This window comes from Papio anubis, chromosome 10 (assembly GCF_008728515.1).
Source record: "Papio anubis isolate 15944 chromosome 10, Panubis1.0, whole genome shotgun sequence".
In the NCBI taxonomy this organism is placed as follows: domain Eukaryota; kingdom Metazoa; phylum Chordata; class Mammalia; order Primates; family Cercopithecidae; genus Papio; species Papio anubis.
This window is the reverse complement of record NC_044985.1, coordinates 82037975-82056983: the sequence shown is the minus strand read 5'-3', so window position 1 is coordinate 82056983 and position 19009 is coordinate 82037975. Positions and strand designations below refer to the sequence as shown.

Sequence of the window (19009 nt, the reverse complement as noted above, 5' to 3'; positions counted from 1 at the left end):
AAGATAATACACTGACTCTGAAAATTCTCTCATTTTCTCAGATTATTTTATTCCTTTTGAAAATAAACTTAACTTCCATTTCAACTTTTCACATGTATGCCTCCCCTCTACTGAAAATTGTTGAAAAATATAAAATGTAAATTCACTATGTACTTGCAATAAATTGGAGACTTCACCATAGTCTTGTAGAAAAATTAGCCACTGTATCAGTCACCTATTGCTACAATAATACTGTGTCCTAAGTATTATGGCTTAAAACAACAATCATTCATTATTTTTCACAAAGCTATGGCGCTGCTCAGAAGTTCTGCTGATCAAGGCTTAGTTTAATAAATATTGGCTGTGCTCACTCTTGTGTCTAGTCAGCTGAGGGTGGACTGGCAGTGGCTGGTCTGGTACAGCCTCAGCTAGGACAACCTTGACCTCCTCTACCCTCTAACATCCTCCAGCAGGCTAGTCTAAGTGTGTTCTCTTGGTAATGACAAATGTCCAAGTGAATACATGGAAATCCACAAACACTTTTCAAGCCACTTATGTCAAATTGTCTCATTGGCCAAAGAAAATTCTGTGGCCAAGTTCTAGATAAGTGTGGGAGAGTGGTTTTGTGGATCGGATATTTGTCCCCTCCAAATCTTATGCTGATATGTGATTCCCAATGTTGAAAGTGGGACCTGTTGGAGGTGATTGGATCATGGGGCAGATCCCTCATGAATGGTTTAACATCAGTCCCTCAGAGATAAGTGAGTTCTTGCTCAGTTAGTTCACATGAGAACTGGTTGCTTAAAAGAGTCTGGAACTTCCCTCTTCTTTCTGTTGCTCTCTCTCCCACCATGTGATGTGGCTGCTCCCACTTTGCCTCCTTTCATCATGAGTAAAAGTTCCCTGAGGCCTCACTAGAAGCTAAGCAAGTAACAGCACCAGGCTTCCTGTACAGCCTGCAGAACTGTGAGCTAATTAAACCCTTTTTCTTTATAAATTGCCCAGCCTCAGATATTCCCTTATAGGGATGTAAAATGGACTAACAGTGATGACAATGGGTATGGCTATAGAAAGATGTGGAAAATTAGGGTCATCAATTCCATTGATCAACTGCATATACATTTCCCATTTTCTCTGGACTCTATCTTCAAACCTATTAGAAGAAATCCTTTATTTGAATAACGTGTAAGATGCTTACATCTCAAAGCTTACACCTTTCCCTTGAGGAATCTTGGAACTCAAGTGGTGTATCCTTAAGGGAATTAGCAAATGTCTCCTCAGTAATGAAGATTAATGCTTTATAAGGCTTTCTGTAATACATAACCACTTTAAATTTTTTCCACATATAGTAATATTTAACTTGGCTTTATTTTGTGATAAAGTAAATGAGCTAAGATAAATGAAAGGCAATGTCTGCAAATATTAATGTTAATTTGAATCATTGTGAATTAACACCTTCTGCAGAACAGTCTGTACATGGTAAGTTCATTTGGTTGGTGAATGGAGCTAATACAGATAGAATTATGCATTTAATTCTTATTTATTTTGCCTCATGGCCAGAGAAACAGTTCGTCATTCTAAATATTCATTATATTAATTAATAGAAAGAACAGACAAACAAGTCTCAATTAACTGATTGGTGGATTATTCCACTTATGCAGGAAATATTTAACAAGTTTTTGCCACGTCCTTAGTTCTGGGAATACAAAGAGGCTTCAGGCTTGGTCTCTACCTGTTTCTCCCTTGAAGGAGAGAAGGTGGTGCATGGTGAGTTCTGCAGATGCCTTCTGTGGTCGGGTGTGAGAAGTTAGACCAGTGACCTCAAGGTGGTCTCCTGTAGCAACAACTTGGGCAGAGCTAATTGAGAAGAGTCCAAACAGTTGCCAGGATGAGGTCTAGGTTGAGAAGTTTTGTTTTGTATTAGCCTCTGATTCATTGGTGAAGTAGACCAATGACAAAGCCAAATTAGGTCAAACAGACCTACTCTTCCAAAACTTCTAGTGCAGAGTCCTGTAAATGGCCAGGTGCTCTAACAGTGATCTGAACAACACTCTATGAGAACGCTGAAGAAATAGAAGCAAAAAGAAAAGACAAAAAATAATAATTAAAAGTTCAATTCCAACTAACAAGACCTGGGAGCCTAAGAGTTATTAAGTCTGCATATACATAAGGCAATGAGTTATGTCACTAGGATTTTAAAGCTGGGGAAACTCATTTAAGCCCCTGTCTTCAAAAGCAAGAATAAGAGGCTGGATGTGGTGGCTTACGCCTGTAATCCCAGCACTTTGGGAGGACTAGGCAGGCGGATCACTTGAAGTCAAGAGTTCAAGACTAGCCTGGCCAACATGTTGAAGCCCCATCTCTATTAAAAATACAAAAATTAGCTGGGCCTGGTGGTGCTTGCCTGTAATCCCAGCTATCGGGAAGCTGACACAGGAGAATTGCTTGAACCCGGAGGTGGAGGTTACAATGAGCCGAGATCGCGCCAATGCACTCCAGCCTGGGTGACAGAGTGAGACTCCATCTCAGAAAAAAAAAAAAAAAAAAAGGCAGGAATAAGAAAAGTAGGAAAATGTGTGTTAAAAACAAACAAATCTCAATAATAGAAAGGGCTTTATGGTTTTAGGGAGGTGGCTCTTTCAATTGAGAGGATTAAACGGGGGGAAACTTCATAGAATGATGGTTTTTGAAACAGGAAAATAGGAGGATAGTCTGGAGAAAGTCTAGGTAAAGAGAAGAATGTAGCAACAAAGGAAATGTGCTGATTCTCTTTTGGAGCACAGTCAAGAGTCTCGTAATTGGATAAGTTGTTTCCCCCATAAGACACCCATGACATGGATCCAAGGACACAAGTAACTCTTTGTTACTTATTTATTTTTGTCTGCAAGTGTGTTTCAGTAACAATAGGCATTTGAAGTGACCCTCACAGTAAGGAAATTGGCTCTCCTTTTGTGCCTGTCTACTATTGAGAAATGTCAAATCTGACTAAGAAAAATCACTTTTTAAAAATTGCTCTGGTTGAAAGCTCAAAAACCACATGAAATCTTAATAAAAATCTTTTTTGATCAAGTTACATTTTTGAAATAGGAACACATTATGAAAATGCTGACATAGTTTTAACCGTAAAAATCTTGACTTTTATAGTACCTATACTATTATCTATTTTATACATGCATTTGGAATTTTCATATAATGTTGATACATTTCATCAGAGTAATACATATGTATTTGGTTAATGTGAATTTTATGTGAATATGAATCACAGTAACAATTATGTAATAACAAGCTAAATGTAAGTCAGTTTATCAGAGCAAAAGAAGTCTAGTGATTTAAAACACCTTAATATATTTTACTCTTTAAAATCAGAAAATATGGGTGCAACAACTAAAAGAATACCTGAGACCAAAAGGAAAGGGCAAAGTTTCTGTTTAAGTGGCTTCAATTACATTATAATTATACAATTGTCCTAGATATTTTGAAACATACATTTTAGTTAATAGCATTAATTATGTTGCATTTGTGTGTTGGGCTAATTACATGACTACTATTTATAAACCACGAAAGCTATTTTCAATATATATCCACTTCCCATTTACTTTCTTTGTTTTGCATGTTGCACTGTGTTTCAAATGCCCCCTTCAAATCAGAAAAATAAATTTGTTCTACATTGAGCTATAGCTTCATTTTATAACCATAATCAGATATGATCACAAATAACAAGCATTGGATTTAAATAATTAAAAGGCAGAGAGTTTCCAAATATTTGGAGATTTTCATTCTCAGCTGCAAGGCCTGTTCATGTCCCACAATCATGCCACCATTGAACCTTGGGAAATGTTCTTCCCATTCTGGAACCACTCTGGGCATCAGGAAGTCACACCTTTACCCCTCCCAACCCCCAAAGTTTTCTGTACTTCCTGCACCATGGTATGTTACAGGGAACTCTGAGAAGCAGAGCTGTACCACATATGCACACTCCTGCCTCATCGTCATTACGGTGCAGTAAAACCGGTGTCCTTTTCGTTCCACAGACCTCACCTGGGCAAGCAGAAGCTGATTCCATCTGACATCATATTCTGTTTTTACCCTGGCTCAGTAATGCTTAGGCTTCTTTCTCTGCATTTTTGAGACAATGGAAATAAAAGTCTTGCCAAGATAGAGGTGTGTTAGAGAGTGGAAACAAACACCAGGAAAAAACACATGAGTGCATCAAAACTACGTTTGTGGAATCATGAATAAAATAATATGGTTGCTCTCCTTTACATAATCACAATGCATGCTGTGAGGAGAGTCACTCTATTAATATTTACTCAGTCCTTGCTTCAGAACACTGCATTCAACATCGTTGGTATTTCTGACTTTGATTTTGAACTTGTACCAAAAATAAGTCCACATCCCTACAGTTGAGCAGCAGGATATCACCTAAATGTTATCAGGAGTAACATCCCTTCTGGTGTCAGGGGGTGGAAAGGACACTATATCTTGGACCAGAGGCCAAGCCTGGGAGAAAGAGCTTGAACCCCAAAGGCAGAATGAGGTAGAAGTAGGTGTTGGAGTTGGATGCTGAATGAATGGGGGTCCCTGGAGGGCTTTTTTTTCAATTCTAAAATTTCATGTGGTTGGATAGGAGCCAGTTAGCTGTGGAAGAATAAGAAAGACAACTTTCCAGACTCTTATATGTGCTTTTTCAATCCTCTTAAGTATTTAGTAAAGCCATCTGATGTATGAGGTACCTCAGCTACAAGGAAAGAATTTTAACCCCAGTTAGATCATAATCTACATAGAAGAAACATACCACACCCCTTAAAACCAGCATGGAGTCGATGCTGCAAGGAGCCCAAGAACTCAGGAGGCTCAGAATTATGTTTATTTCAACTAGAATTTCTCCCTCTAAGGCAAATCTGGGAGCAGCATTTCCACAGCTAGGCCTCCTTTTCATAAATGTAAATACTATATGAACACACACACACACACACACACACACACACATACATACACACTGCCTGTACTCAATCTCCTGTTCTGTAACCTGTCCAGTGTGGCCTACCCTACTGAAGACACATCAGGCCACTACCACCACCCAAGATAATTTGTCAAACTTCACCTTCTATAATTTTCATCTTCTTCACTTTCTAAATATAAAATTATGTTACAACACAAAATACGCCCCCTATTTTTTTGACAGAGTCTCATTCTGTTGCTCAGGCTGGAGTGCAGTGGCACAATCTCAACTCACTACAACCTCTGCCTCCCGGGTTCGAGCAATTCTCCTGCCTCAACCTCCCTGGGATTACGGGCACCCACCATCATGCCTGGCTAAGTTTTGTATTTTTAGTAGAGATGGGGTTTCACCATATTGGCCAGAGTGGTCTCAAACTCCTGCCCTCAACTGATCTGCCCACCTCAGCCATTAAAAGTGCTAGGATTACAAGCATGAGGCACCATGCCTAGCCAGAATATACCTTTTTAATACCACAAATACTTGTCCATCTACCACCTACTAAAAGTTGTTGCTTTAGATCAAAGCCTTTAATCCACCTTGAGTTTATTTTTATATATGATATAAGGCAGATGTCCAGTTTCAATATACTCCATATGGCTAACCAGTTATCCCAGCACCATTTTTGAATAGGGAGTTCTTTCTCATTGCTTGTTTTCGTCAGCTTTGTCGGAAATCAGATGGTCATAGATGTGTGGCCTTATTTCTGGGCTCTCTATTCTGTTCCATTGATCTATGTATCTGTTTCTGTACCAATGCTAGGCTGTTTTGGTTAGTGTAGCCCCGTAGTATAGTTTGAAGTTGAGTAATGTAAAGCCTCCAGCTCTGTTCTTTTTGTTTAGGATTGCCTTGGCTATTTGGGCTCTTTTTTTAGTTCCATATAAATTATAAAATAGTTTTTTCTAGCTCTGTAAAGAATGTTATTGGTAATTTGATAGGAATAGCATTGAATCTATACATTTCTTTGGGCAGCATGGCAATTTTAATGATATTGATTCTTTCTATCCATAAGCATGGGATGTTTTCCATTTGTTTGTGTCTTAAATGTGAAACCCAAAACTATGAAAACTCTGGAAGACAACCTAGGCAATACCATCCTGGACATAAGAACAAGCAAAGATTTCATGGCAAAGATGCAACAAGCAATTATAACAAAAGCAAAAATTGATAAATTTGATCTAATTAAACTAAAGAGCTTCTGCACAGCAAAAGAAACTGTCAAAAAAGTAAACTGACAACATACAGAATGGCAGAAAAATTCTGCAAACTATGCATCTTACAGAGGTTTAATATCCAGCGTCTATAAGGAACTTAAATGAATGTACAAGAAAACAACAAACAATTCCATTAAAAAGTGAGCAAAGAACATGAACAGACACTTTTCCAAAAACACATACATGAAGCCAACAAGCATATGAAAAAAAGCTCAATATCACTGATCACTAGAAAAATGTAAATCAAAACCACAATGAGATACCATCTCACACCAGTCAGAATGACTACTCTTAAAAAGTAAAAAATAAATAAATAAATAAATAACAGATGCTAGTGAGGTTGAGGAGAAAGGGGAACACTTAAATACTGTTGGTGGGAATGTAAATTAGTTCAACTATTGTGGAAAGCAGTATGGCAATTCCTCAAAGAGCTAAAAAGAGAACTACCATCTGACCCAGCAATCCCATTACTGGATATGTATCCAGATAAACAAAAATCAATTTACCATAAAGATATGCATGAAAATGTTCACTGCAGCACTATTCACAATAGCAAAGACATGATATCAACCTAAATGCCCATCAATGACAGACTGGATAAAGAAAATGTGGTACATATACACAATGGAATACTATGCAGCTATTAAAAAGAATGAGATCATGTCTTTTGAGGGAAAATGGGTGGAGTTGGAGCCCATTATTCTTAGTAAACTAATTCAGAAACAGAAAACCAAATACTACATGCTCTCACTTATAAATGGGAGCTAAATGATGAGAACTCATGAGCACAAAGAAGGGAACAACAGACATTGGAGCCTACTTGAGAGTGGAAGATAGGAGGAGGGAGAGAAGCAGAAAATAAAAGGTTGGGATCAGGCTTAGTACCTGTGTGACAAAATAATCTATACAGCAAACTCCTGTAACATGAATTTACCTATAAAACAAAGCTGCACATGTACCCCTGAACCTAAAATACAAGTTAAAACAAATGAAATTTGTTTCTATAGGGGTTCTGAGTTTTACCTTATTAAGGGTTCTTTTAATACCCAACAATTCTGTTCTATGTCAGACAGTGGGGACATAAAATTAAACAAAACTTGGTAAAACTTGGTAACTACTTTGAAGGAGCTCAGAGTAGAGTGGTAGAGAAAGAAAAATGTAAACTAATCATAAGAATTTCCTAATAGAAATTATGGCAGAGTGAAGGAAGCAATTAACTTTGACTGAGAAACTGGAGAAGCCACCTTAAGAAGGAGCATTTAATTTGTGTGTTATTTGTTTGTTTGTTTGTTTGTTTGTTTATGAGACGGTCTTGCTCTGCAGCCCAGGCTGGAGTGCAGTGGCGCGATCTCGGCTCACTGTAAGCTCTGCATCCCGGGTTCACGCCATTCTCCTGCCTCAACCTCCTGAGTAGCTGGGACTACAGGCGCCCGCCACCACGCCCAGCTAATTTTGTTTTTGTGTTTTTAGTAGAAACGGGGTTTCACCATGTTAGCCAGGATGGTCTCGATCTCCTGACCTTGTGATCTGCCCGCCTCGGCCTCCCAAAGTGCTGGGATTACAGGTGTGAGCCACCGTGCCCAGCCGTTTTTAATTTAATGTAAGTGATTTTCTGATTATAAAACCATGTGCTAAAAATATAAAAAAGCAAAAAACAAAAAAATGCCACCCAGAAATATCCATTGAAAATATTTTGTTGTATCTTAGCATACAATCTATTTTTGAGAAATGAATTTGGCATATGTATTTTATAACTTACTTTTCTGTAAAAATAAACTGTGGATCAATTTGAAGAAGGTATCCCTTGAATACTCTGCTCAGTGTGGATCTGCACCTGTGTTTGAGGAAACTACATGAGCATATGGAAAGAACTACCAGAAAGGATTAGAGAAACAGTGTCCAGACCCCTACAAGACTAAGAACAGTATCTGTTCCTAACAGCCATCTCTGAGAATCTCATGGTTCATGGAAATTCGACAGAGAAAACAAAAGGATTCTGACTCAATAGTAACAATCAGTAACAGACTGAGCACTGGTCAGGTCCTACCTAACAAGCCTTGAAAGCAAGAACCACACCCAGAAGTATCAAGTGGTTTCCAGATAATATATGTATACCAGAAGAAAGCTCAAGAATGTCTGAAGAAATATGAAAATATTCAGCACCCATAAGGCAGAATCTGCTATGTTTGGTATCCAATAAAAAATTAGCAGTCAAGAAAAGAAGCAGAACTGAAACCATGATGAGAAAAATAATCAATCAAAAGCAACCAAGAACTGACACAGAAGCAGACAAAGATAGTTAATCATTTATTATAACTATATGTGATAGGTTCAAAAAGTTATACAGGGATATAGAAGATATAAAAATGACCCAAATCAAACATCCAGAGGTAACTACTATAATGTATGAAATTTAAAATGCACTAGATGGGATCAACAGCAGACTAGACATTGCAGAAAAGAGTAGTTAACTTGAAGACATAGTATTGGAACCTATACAAAATAAAAATCAAATAAAAAAGAGTATCAGTAAGCTGGAGAGAGAGAGAAAGGTGAAGACGGGAAGACTATTTGAAGAAATAATGGTAGAAATGTTTCCAAATATGATGAAAATTATAAACCCATAAATCCAATTCAATGAAACTCAAACACACAAAAAAAGACTACATAAAGGCACAGCATAATTGAACTGTTCACAACTTGTGATAAAGAGAAAATATTAAATTTGACATCCAATAATAAATCACTAGCCAAGAAAAAAGAGAAAAAACAATATTATACTAAGAAAATAAATAATATAGCAAATTTTATGTCAGAAACAAGGCAAGTGACAAGACGGTAGAACAACCTCTTCAAAATTATTAAAATAAAAATGTCAACCTCAAATTCTATACCCAGTGAACATATATTTCAAAAATGAAGGTGAGGCCAGGCATGGTGGCTCACACCTGTAATCCTAGCATTTTGGAAGGCCAAGGTGGGTGGATCACTTGAGGTCAGGAGTGTGAGACTAGCCTGGTCAACATGGTGAAACCTCATCTCTACTAAAAATATAAAAATTAGCCAGGCATGGTAGTGGGCACCTGTAATCCCAGCTACTCGGGAGGCTGAGGCAGGAGAATTGCTTCAACCCAGGAGACGGAAGTTGCAGTGAGCCGACACAGTGCCACTGCACTCCAGCCTGGGTGACAGAGTGAGACTCTGTCTCAAAAATAAAAATAAAAAATAAAAAAATAAGGTGAAATAAAGACTTTTTCAAATGTATAAAAGCTGAACTAATCATCCATGAACCTATCCAATAAGAACTATTAAAGGAAATATTTCAAATAAAAGGGAAAAATACTAGATAGAATATAAATATAGACAAAGGTATAGAGCACTAGAAATTGTAACTACAGAGGTAAATATATAAATATCTTTAAAAGACAATAGACTCTTTAAATGAAAGCAGTAAGAATGTGGTTTATAACATATGTAAAAGTTAAATATGTGACAATAGCACAAAGGTCAGGAGGAGAGAAATGGAAAAGTACTATTATAAGTATTGGAAGCTGTACATGAAGTAGTATAGCATCACTTAAAAGTAGATGTGATGCTAAATATAAATACTACAAAGCTCAAAGAAACCACCAAAATAGTAAAAGAAATAGTTATGGCTAATTAGTTACTCAGGAGATAAAATCAAATAAAAAAGAATTAAATTAATCTAAATGAAAACAGAAAACAGGAAAGGGAAAATAGAACAGAAGTGACAAATAGAAAACAAATTAAAAGATCATAGACTCAAACATAATCACCTTAAATGTGAATGTAAACATTAATACTCCATTAAAAAGCAGAGGCTTTCAGATCAGAATTTTTTTTTTTTAATAAAAGAAGCAATTATATGCTGCCTACAAGAAATACGCTTCAAATATGAAGACACAAACAGGTTAACAATTAAAATAGGGGTAAAGAAAAATCGCATGTACAATAAACAAAAGAAAGCTGGAGTGTCTAACATAATATCAGTTAAAGCATATATCTGAACAAAGGATATTACCAAGGACAAAAAGAAGATCATTTCATAATAATAAAGAAGTCACTTCATCAAAATAACCTAACAGTCCTAAACATTTATGCACCTAATATCAGAGCTTCAAAATACCTGAAGTAAAAACTGATAGAACTGAAAACAGTGTAAACAGATAAAGGCCACATTATAGTCAGACACTTTAATACTCCTTCTCAATAATTGATACAACAAGTAGATAGAAAGTTGTTATGAATAGAGAAGATGGAAATAACGCAATAACTAATTTGACCTTATTGACTTATAAAGGACACTCTACCTGACAGCAGCAGAATACACATTCTTCTCAAGTGCACACAGAACATTTATCACGGTAGATCATCCTCTGAGCATAAAGAAGCCTCAATAAACTTAAATCATTCAAATTATACAAAGTATGTTCTCTGACCACGATGGATTTAAATTAAAAATCAGCAATAGAAAGCTATCTAGAAAAAACTCAAATATTTGGATACTAAAAGTATACTTCTTTATAACCCATGGGTCAAAACAAAAATAAAAAAGGAAAATTATAAAATACTATGAATGAAAATGGCAACACAGCATATCAAAATTAATGGGAAATCACTTAAGAAGTTTAGGGAGAAATTTGTAGCATTAATTAAATGTATATATTCCTGCCTGTAGAAAGTTGGAGACTCAGAAGTCTTTTTACATTTCAAACAGCCAGTCTGTTTTCTGTTCCCAGCTTGTGGTGATGTTGCTTATACATTTCTCTTAAAACCTTTGTGGATTTTTACGTATTTGATTTCTATCAACTCCATGTACCAAAGCCATACCCATGATTCTTTTTAAGCCATATTCTGTATTTATGGGCTCTTGGAGTGAGTCAGACATTTCTGGGACCATTCCCTTGGGCTCTCATGGACCCCTTTTGTCCTGTGAGAAATCTACTAGATATCATTTTAATCCTTTTGGCAATCTTAACAAAGGGTATTTCAGCCACATTCTTGGTTTGATCATGTCTAACTGGCCATGTCTTTCTGGCAGCACCCCAGATTTAGTCTTCAACTTGTGATTGTGTTAAAATACCCAATTTTGTTAAAATTGATTTGGTGAGAAACAATCTTCTATTTTAAATTTGCAATTTCTTGGCTCTTTACATTCCCTCTAAATTCTGCAAGAAAATTGACCAGTCCTTTTCTAAGCTCTTTTCTTTCTTGTAGTATTTTATCAAATTCAGTTCGCAACAGCCAGTTGATATCTTCAACACTTCTCCTGATACCTTCTAACCAAACTTTGCAGGTTCATTAGATACATTTTCTTCATATGACAGACAATAGTTTTACCAAAATGCTTGCCACTACAAAATATGGATTGCTACTTCTCCGTTTTATAAAAGTTTCCATATCATTCCTCCACCTAGACCTCAATTAAATGCCATATATTTCAGTGTTTTTATGACAGTATCGCACCTCTTGCTATCAGTTTCTGTATCAGCCACCTTTTTTGAATGAAAGATACTGCAACATTTTAGTGGCATTTAGCAATTAAAGTTATTTCTTGACTGTGCATCTGCAGGTGGCTGGGCAGCCCTGCTTCAAGAAGCAGGTGTATGTGTTGGTTTGGATGGCTCTGCCCCACATGACTCATTCTGGTATCCAGGGAATGCCATCCTCATGGCTGTATCAGAAGTACAAGAGAGCAAGCCCAACTGCATCAGTACAATTCAAGCCTCTGCTCACATTGTACCCTTAACGTCCCAGTGGCCTAAGCAAGTCACAGGACAAAGTTCAAGCTTAAGGGGTGAGAAAGTATATTTCACCCACTTTGAGGCCTAGACCAAAGGGATATATGATATTATTACAGTGGAGTGAAGATTTAGGGCCAACAATTTCATTAGTTGTGAAGAGAGGAGGGAAAAGAGAGTGGAAGGAAATAAGTAGAAGAGGTTGGCTGGAGGAGAGACAGAAAAGGGGAAGGAGAGAAAGGATACGAGGGAAAGGGAACAAGCTTTCTATTAACGCCTCTGTTCAATGCTAGCTCTTTTTCTTGTCCCCCCTTTTACCTGCTATATCTGATCCTGGAGCCTCTTGGGTTGTGGTGAGATCTTAGGCCTTTTTCTATGCTTAAAAGCCTCTTCTACATGTTCTGCATTGCTTCTTGCTCAAACGATATGATATGCCAGGAGATTTCCAAAGTCTTTCCATATTCCACCTCTCTGTGCTATTTAACCAGGGAAGACCAGGAGGCAGTTACACCTGAACTGATTATATAAGAGCACCAGAATTGAAGGAGGCAAAGAAAATTACTGGAAGATAGGTAGATAAGGAGCAGATCATGAAGTACTTTGAAAAACATCTAATAAGAATTTATATTTTACTCTGTATGTAGGCAAGGCCATTGAAAGGATAAGACCACAGATTTATAGGAGATTTGTATTTTAGAAAAATAGTCCTGAAGATATCTAATTAAACATGGCAGCATAAAACCAGAAATTTACCTTAGTTCCCTCCCAAAGCTCTACTGAAAGAAATGAAACTGCTATAATCACAGAAGATCAAAACAACTGGAGAGGCAATGAAAGATACTACAAAAGATGGAAAGAAGTTCATCAAGTGGTTGCCGTCTTAACAAAAAGGAAAGGGATTGAAGGGACAAAGAAGAAGCGCACAAGATGAAAAGGGACCAGCACTACAGAGCCTGGAAAGGACATTAAGGAAAGCAGCCAGGTACTTCTAGGAAGAGGAATGCAGGCTGCAAACAAAAATGGGAGGATTGGTGGAAACTTGGAAGACAGATCCCCATCCACCATCTCATTGAGAGCCAGTAAAACAACTCTCAGACAAACCAACCAAACAAACAAACAAAAAACCCAAGCATCTTGTATCCAGAAGAGAGATCGACTCCCTGGAAAGAAAGAAAAGACAACTCCTATCTTGGAGACACTAGGCATGCAGAAGGCTACAGGGAGGCAACATACTAAAATAAAGGAGACTGAATAAAAACCTGTTTTCTAAACCCTGGCTTGTATCTTCTAAGGATGAGTTTGAAAGGTTAGAGAAACCAGGACTATTTAGAGAACACAAAAACTCAAGGAAAAAAAAAAAGATGCACTCAGAGTCTCAAATTTGGCAGAAGTCAAGAAAGAAAATTTAAGAATATCCTTGGAATGTGAGAGTGAGAAAGCCATTTGCACCTTAAAAATAAAAAGAAAGGAAAAGAAAGATAAAGAAACTGGGTTTTGGGGACAATATTTTAACCCTAAGGAATTTCTAATATGGCATGTCTATCACTGTGACTCACGGGCTGCAAAAAAATGTGAGCAAGAAGACATTCCTGGAATCATCCCATCATGTAACACAGATGACCACCCACTCTACATATGTGAAAAACAAGTCATAGGCAGGAATTCTAGTGAGCCAAACTTTTTTAAATTTAATCTTTAAACAACCTTGAAATTGATAGCCTAAAATTTAGATCCTAAATTATCTAAAGATGCAGAAATATATAGATAAAAGACCACCATGTTTGAGGGGACTTGACCTCTACTCTTAAAGATAAATAGTAGGAAATGTTCAGTCTGGTTATTTAAACAGTTTTATGATAACATTATTGTGACTATGAACTTTAATAATAATAACCTAAAATGTAATGGAGATAACCTCTGTAAAATGAAGTTTTCATATTTTACGGCCTTCTCAGTTACAGATAGCACAAACTAAGTCCCCATCATTTTTTACAGAAAAATCAGTACAACTAGAATATGGATATTATTTCTTGTCACATTCCTCCCAGTACTCTGTTTTCCAATCACAGTGATCATTCTTGTAGTATGCTATACACTTTCCCTTCTCTATCCCTTTCTGCTCTTCTGAGAATGCCTTCCTTTTTTCTTTTTCACCTTCCCTACCTGACACACTTACCCATTTTTACATAGCAATCCAAGAGTCCCATCTGTGGAGTCTTTCCTAGTTCTCTTCAGGCAAAGCTAGTAGTTTCCTTCTCTATGTACCAAAGCGCTTTATCAATTACTCTTCTATAACACTTATGACATTGTATTATAATTACCTGTTGATATGCATGTCTCAACTCTACAATCAAATAGAAACTATGTCACTTTCAGCCCTATAGTTCCAGATTCCAAAAAACCTTCCGGAACACAGTCGGTGTTCAGTGGTCAGGCAAAATGATTATAATTATTGGATTAAAATATTATTATCTCTCAATATTTTCCCCATCCCTATGATTTTTTAAATGGCTATCAATAAAAGTATCTCATGAATCTTTATTATGAAGTTTTTTAATCGATTTACTTTTTTTTTTTTCAACAAAGTAGTCAACTACAGGTCTTGAATCAGAAACTCAATGTGTGTTAGACCAGAGGTCTTAAGAAAGGAAGCTCGGGTCTAAATGTAAAATTATTTTAATGACCTAGTCCCACCACATTTGCTTGATCATTAATTATGATTTCTAAATAGTTGTGAGACCCTAAAATAGAAAGTAGCACATAATTATAGAGCATTATTATATAAGCATGTAGAGTCAGGGATCACCATTATCTAAAGAAAAATGTATAGAATCTCTTTTGAGCATATATATTTTTATAAAGGGAAGATTTTTACTGAATATGGTATAATATAGTGGAGAGAGGAAATGTAAGAAAAAAATACCACTTGTTTCAAGATGAATTTAGTATAGACTTCATTTAGCAGCGACTAAATGCCAGAAACTGTGCTAGACACTGGAGACTCAGCAGTGAGCAAGACAGACATGGTTCTCTGACCTCATGGAACTTAAAATTTAGTGGGGAACTTAGCAAATTAACCATATATATGTATATGAAAAAACAAAAGTAAGTATAAATTATCATAATTCTCACATAGGAAACAAACCACCAGGACTGTGTGTTGAAGATGAACAAGGGCGTATTTGCATTACCTAATGTAGTCAGGGAAGATTTCTCTAGGGTTGGACATTAAAACTGAGACCTGGAGAATGTGAGGTCAGTTCTGAAACATTAGGAAAAGATCAATCAGTCTGGGTATAAGGCCAAGCATATACAGGCTGAGATGAGAAAGAGCTGATGTGTTTAAGGAATGTAACAGTAAAAAAGTCAAAGTGAGGAAAGTATAGTGACCAAGGAAAAGAGCTGTAGACTAACACGAAACCCTGGAGTAGGCAGAAGTCAGATCACTCAGGGTCTCATTGGCCAAAATATTTTATTTCAGAGAAGCAGAAAAACATAAAAGGTTTTAAACAGCAAAGCCACATATTCTGATAGGCATTTTTTAAAGATCCTTCTGACAGGTTACATGGAAACAGAAGAAAAAACAAAAGGGAAAGTTGGCTGCTTCTGCTGTCCAGGTGTTCAGGTGAAAGGTGAGCATGGTTTAGACTGCCAGGATAGAGGTAGAAATGTAGAAAGAAAAAAAGGATTCAGGCCGGGCACAGTGGCTCATGCCTGTAATCTCAGCACTTTGGGAGGCTAATGTGGGAGGATCACAAGGTCAGGAGTTCAAGACCAGCCTTGCCAACATGGTGAAACCCCATCTCTACAAAGATACAAAAATTAGCCAGGCATGGTGGCGTGTGCCTCTAATCCCAGCTACTCGGGAGGCTGAGGCAGGAGAATTGCTTGAAACAGGAAGGTGGAGGTTGAGCTGAGATCACACCACTGCACTCCAGCCTGGGCCACAAAGAAGGAGACTCCGTTGGGAAAGGAAGGGAAGGAGAGGGGAGGAGAGGGGAGGAGAGGGGAGGAGAGAGGAAGGGGAGGGGGAGGGGAGGGGGAGGGAGGGGAGGAGGAGGGGAAGGCAGGACAGAGAGAGGAAGGAAGGAAGGAAGGAAGGAAGGAAGGAAGGAAGGAAGGAAGGGAGGGAGGCAGGGAAGGAGGGGATCCAAGAACTTAGTTTGAAAGTAAAATCAACAGGGTTTTCTGATGACTTATAGGTGGAAGTTGGGAAAAGCATGATGCTCTTGTCGCAAATGAGGAAGACTGGAGGAGAAACATGTTGGAGAGGTGACTGGGTTAAGAAGATCAAGAGTTCAGTTTGGAGTATTCTAAGATGTCCATAAGGTATACAAGTAGATGTGGGAAAGACAGTTGAGTCTGGACTTAAGGAGAATCTAGACTGGAGATGGAAACTTAGGGAGTGTTGGCATATGGATGGTATTTGAAGGCATAAAAGAGATGGGCTTTCCAACAGGATGTAAAGAGAGAAGACAGCAAACCCAACAGAGCTCCAAAACTTACTAGTAAATTTTGGAGGAGGAGCTAGTAGAGGAAACTGGAAAGGAGCAACCAAGGAAATGAGAGAAAGACCCAGAAGTGACAGGGTCAGTGAAGCCAAGAAAGGTGAGTGTTTTTAAAAGGGAGAGATCAGTCAACTTGTTGAATGCTGCTAAAAGGTTACATAAGGAAACAGTAGAAAGTAATTTGTGTTTTGATAAAACAAAATTTACCGTAACTGTGACAGGATCAGTTTTGAGTTGAGTGGTGGAGGCAAAAGCCACGTTTAATTAAAATAGGAATTGGGGTAGCAGGAAGGGACCACTGATATACATTTTCTGAGAAGTCCAGCTATGGTCGTGAAATAAGTTAGTAGCTACATGGAATATTAGGACCAAAGAAAATCTTCATTGATTTGTTTTAGTGGGATTGGAGGAGACCTGTTGAGAAGAGAAATCCTAGAATGTGCTTGAATATCAGTAGGAATAATTCACTCCATATGAGAAAATGGATGATGCAGGAGAGAGACAGGGAACAACTGAAGAAGGGAAATATTTGAAAGGTGAGAGGTGGCATGTCCTACAGGACAAGTAAAACAATTTACCTTTGGCAGTTGGAGGGACACTTCTTCCACTTTAAATGGAAAAAGAAGAGAAAATAGATGCAGATGTAAGATTTGTACATTTGCTCTTAAGAAAATGGGGCATTTCAATAAGATGGCTATTTTTTTTTACCATGAAAAGGAATAGGGCTAGGTAAACATCTAAATGTCTGGAGGTAGGGGTATTGAAATTTTGAGAAAAGGAAGAGAGTATAGAAGAGTCATTTTGGGGTATAAAAATAGAATTGAGGGAGATGTTGACTGTATATTTAATGGTTGTGATCATGACATTGGAGTAAAACTTCATCATCCGAATTTTGTGATTTATTTTTTCCCATATTCCTGCTGCTCCTCAGATTCAGGCACAAAGAAATCAAATGAGTGGGTTTTTACTTGCCTGGATTTTCTAGATGAGTGCAATGAAGAAAAAGATGGACAAGGAGTTAAGGACATGTCAAGACAGAGCTCAAAACACTGGGCCACAGGAAAAAGTCAAAAAAGTGTCCAATAAACAGATGTAATAGTAGAGATAATACATGTGAAGTCTCAAAGATGATGAATTGCTGCAGAGTAATTGAGCAAGTAAGAAAAGGAGAGGAGTTGGTATTGATGTAAGATGTTTAAAGCCAATAATTAAGAGATGCTGCAGACTTGATGTTGAAGTCCATGAAGCAACGACAACAGCAATTGACTGAAGAGAAAAAGGCACAGGAGATATGGCTGTCAAGAAACCAAGAGGCCAGGAACTGGCCTTCTCTTTACCAAGAAGCCATAAGAAAGCAAGCTGTAAAAAGTTGTTATAGCTACCCTATTAATATTTAAATAGCTCAACAAGATAATTAAATATTGGAACATGACATTAATCTTTAGAAAACAAGAAGAAATACAAAATAGTTGGTGATTTTGGGGAGGAGATGGTGGGAATGAGGTATAGCCCTGGAACATGGAGTTCAGAGTAGCAATGGGTTGTGCCAGAGTGGATTAAACGTGAAGAAAGGCCACTAAGAGAAAGGTGGACACCTACTTTACCCAGTGACCCTGAGGACATGCTTGAGGGGGCTGTGAAGAAGTGGTATTATTGGAGGACATCAAGTTTTCAGTTAAGATAGTAGATGGAGTTCTTTTAAGAATAAGAATCGAGGAAGGATGGGAGGTTACTGGACATAGAAGGGGATGTTCAGCAAACGAATTGGAAGAGTGTGGGGATGAGCATGGATGAAGTCAGAGCGGAAGCATGTGCATAGCAATGTAAAGTTGAGACCAGGAATAATAACACAGCTGGGACTGGAAAGTAGACTGAGATTAAGACAGGCACGAGGCATGGTGTTGTCTCTCTTAGTCTCTTAGATGAGAAAGATGGTCTCGATTCCAGTTCTCTAACTAGATCAAGAGGAATTCCAAAACATACTTGGTCGTCTGTCCATTGCCAGAGCAGTAGCTGCTCCTTTTGGCCACCGGCAGAAGAATGGCAGTGATGAGAGCATCACCGACTGCCATTTAATGGTGGCTTGTTACTCTACTACTCAAAATATACTGCCTTTTTCATTTCCATTCAGTTGTGCATCACTTAACAATGGCAATACATTCTGAGAAATGCATAGTTAGGCCATTAGGTGATTTAATCGTTGTCTGGATGGCAATGCCTTCTACACACCTAGACTGTGTAGTAAAGCCTATTGGTCCCAGGCTACAAACCTGTACAGCGTATTTCGTTACTGAATACTGCAGATAACTGTAACACAATGGTAAGTATTTGCATATCTAAACCTATCTAATCATAGAAAAGGTACAGTAAAACATATGGTATAAAAGATTTTTAAAAAGGTACACATGTATGGGGCGCTTACTATGAACACAGCTTGCAGGATTGGAAGTTGCTCTTTGTGAGTCAGTGAGTGGTAAGTGAATGTGAAAGTCTAGGACATTACTGTATACTCCTGTAGACTTTATAAACCCTGTATACTTAAGCTAC

General features: G+C 37.7%; 1 long non-coding RNA gene across 1 annotated transcript in view; it reads right to left on the bottom strand.

The window, feature by feature from the left end:
• Positions 1-9088, bottom strand: part of LOC116269181 — a 62161-nt gene extending 53073 nt beyond the window's left edge. Inside the window, exon 1 of the long non-coding RNA XR_004176614.1 lies at positions 7952-9088. This is a non-coding gene — a long non-coding RNA (uncharacterized LOC116269181). The remainder of the gene's footprint in view (positions 1-7951) is intronic.
• Positions 9089-19009: the final 9921 nt, after the last annotated feature.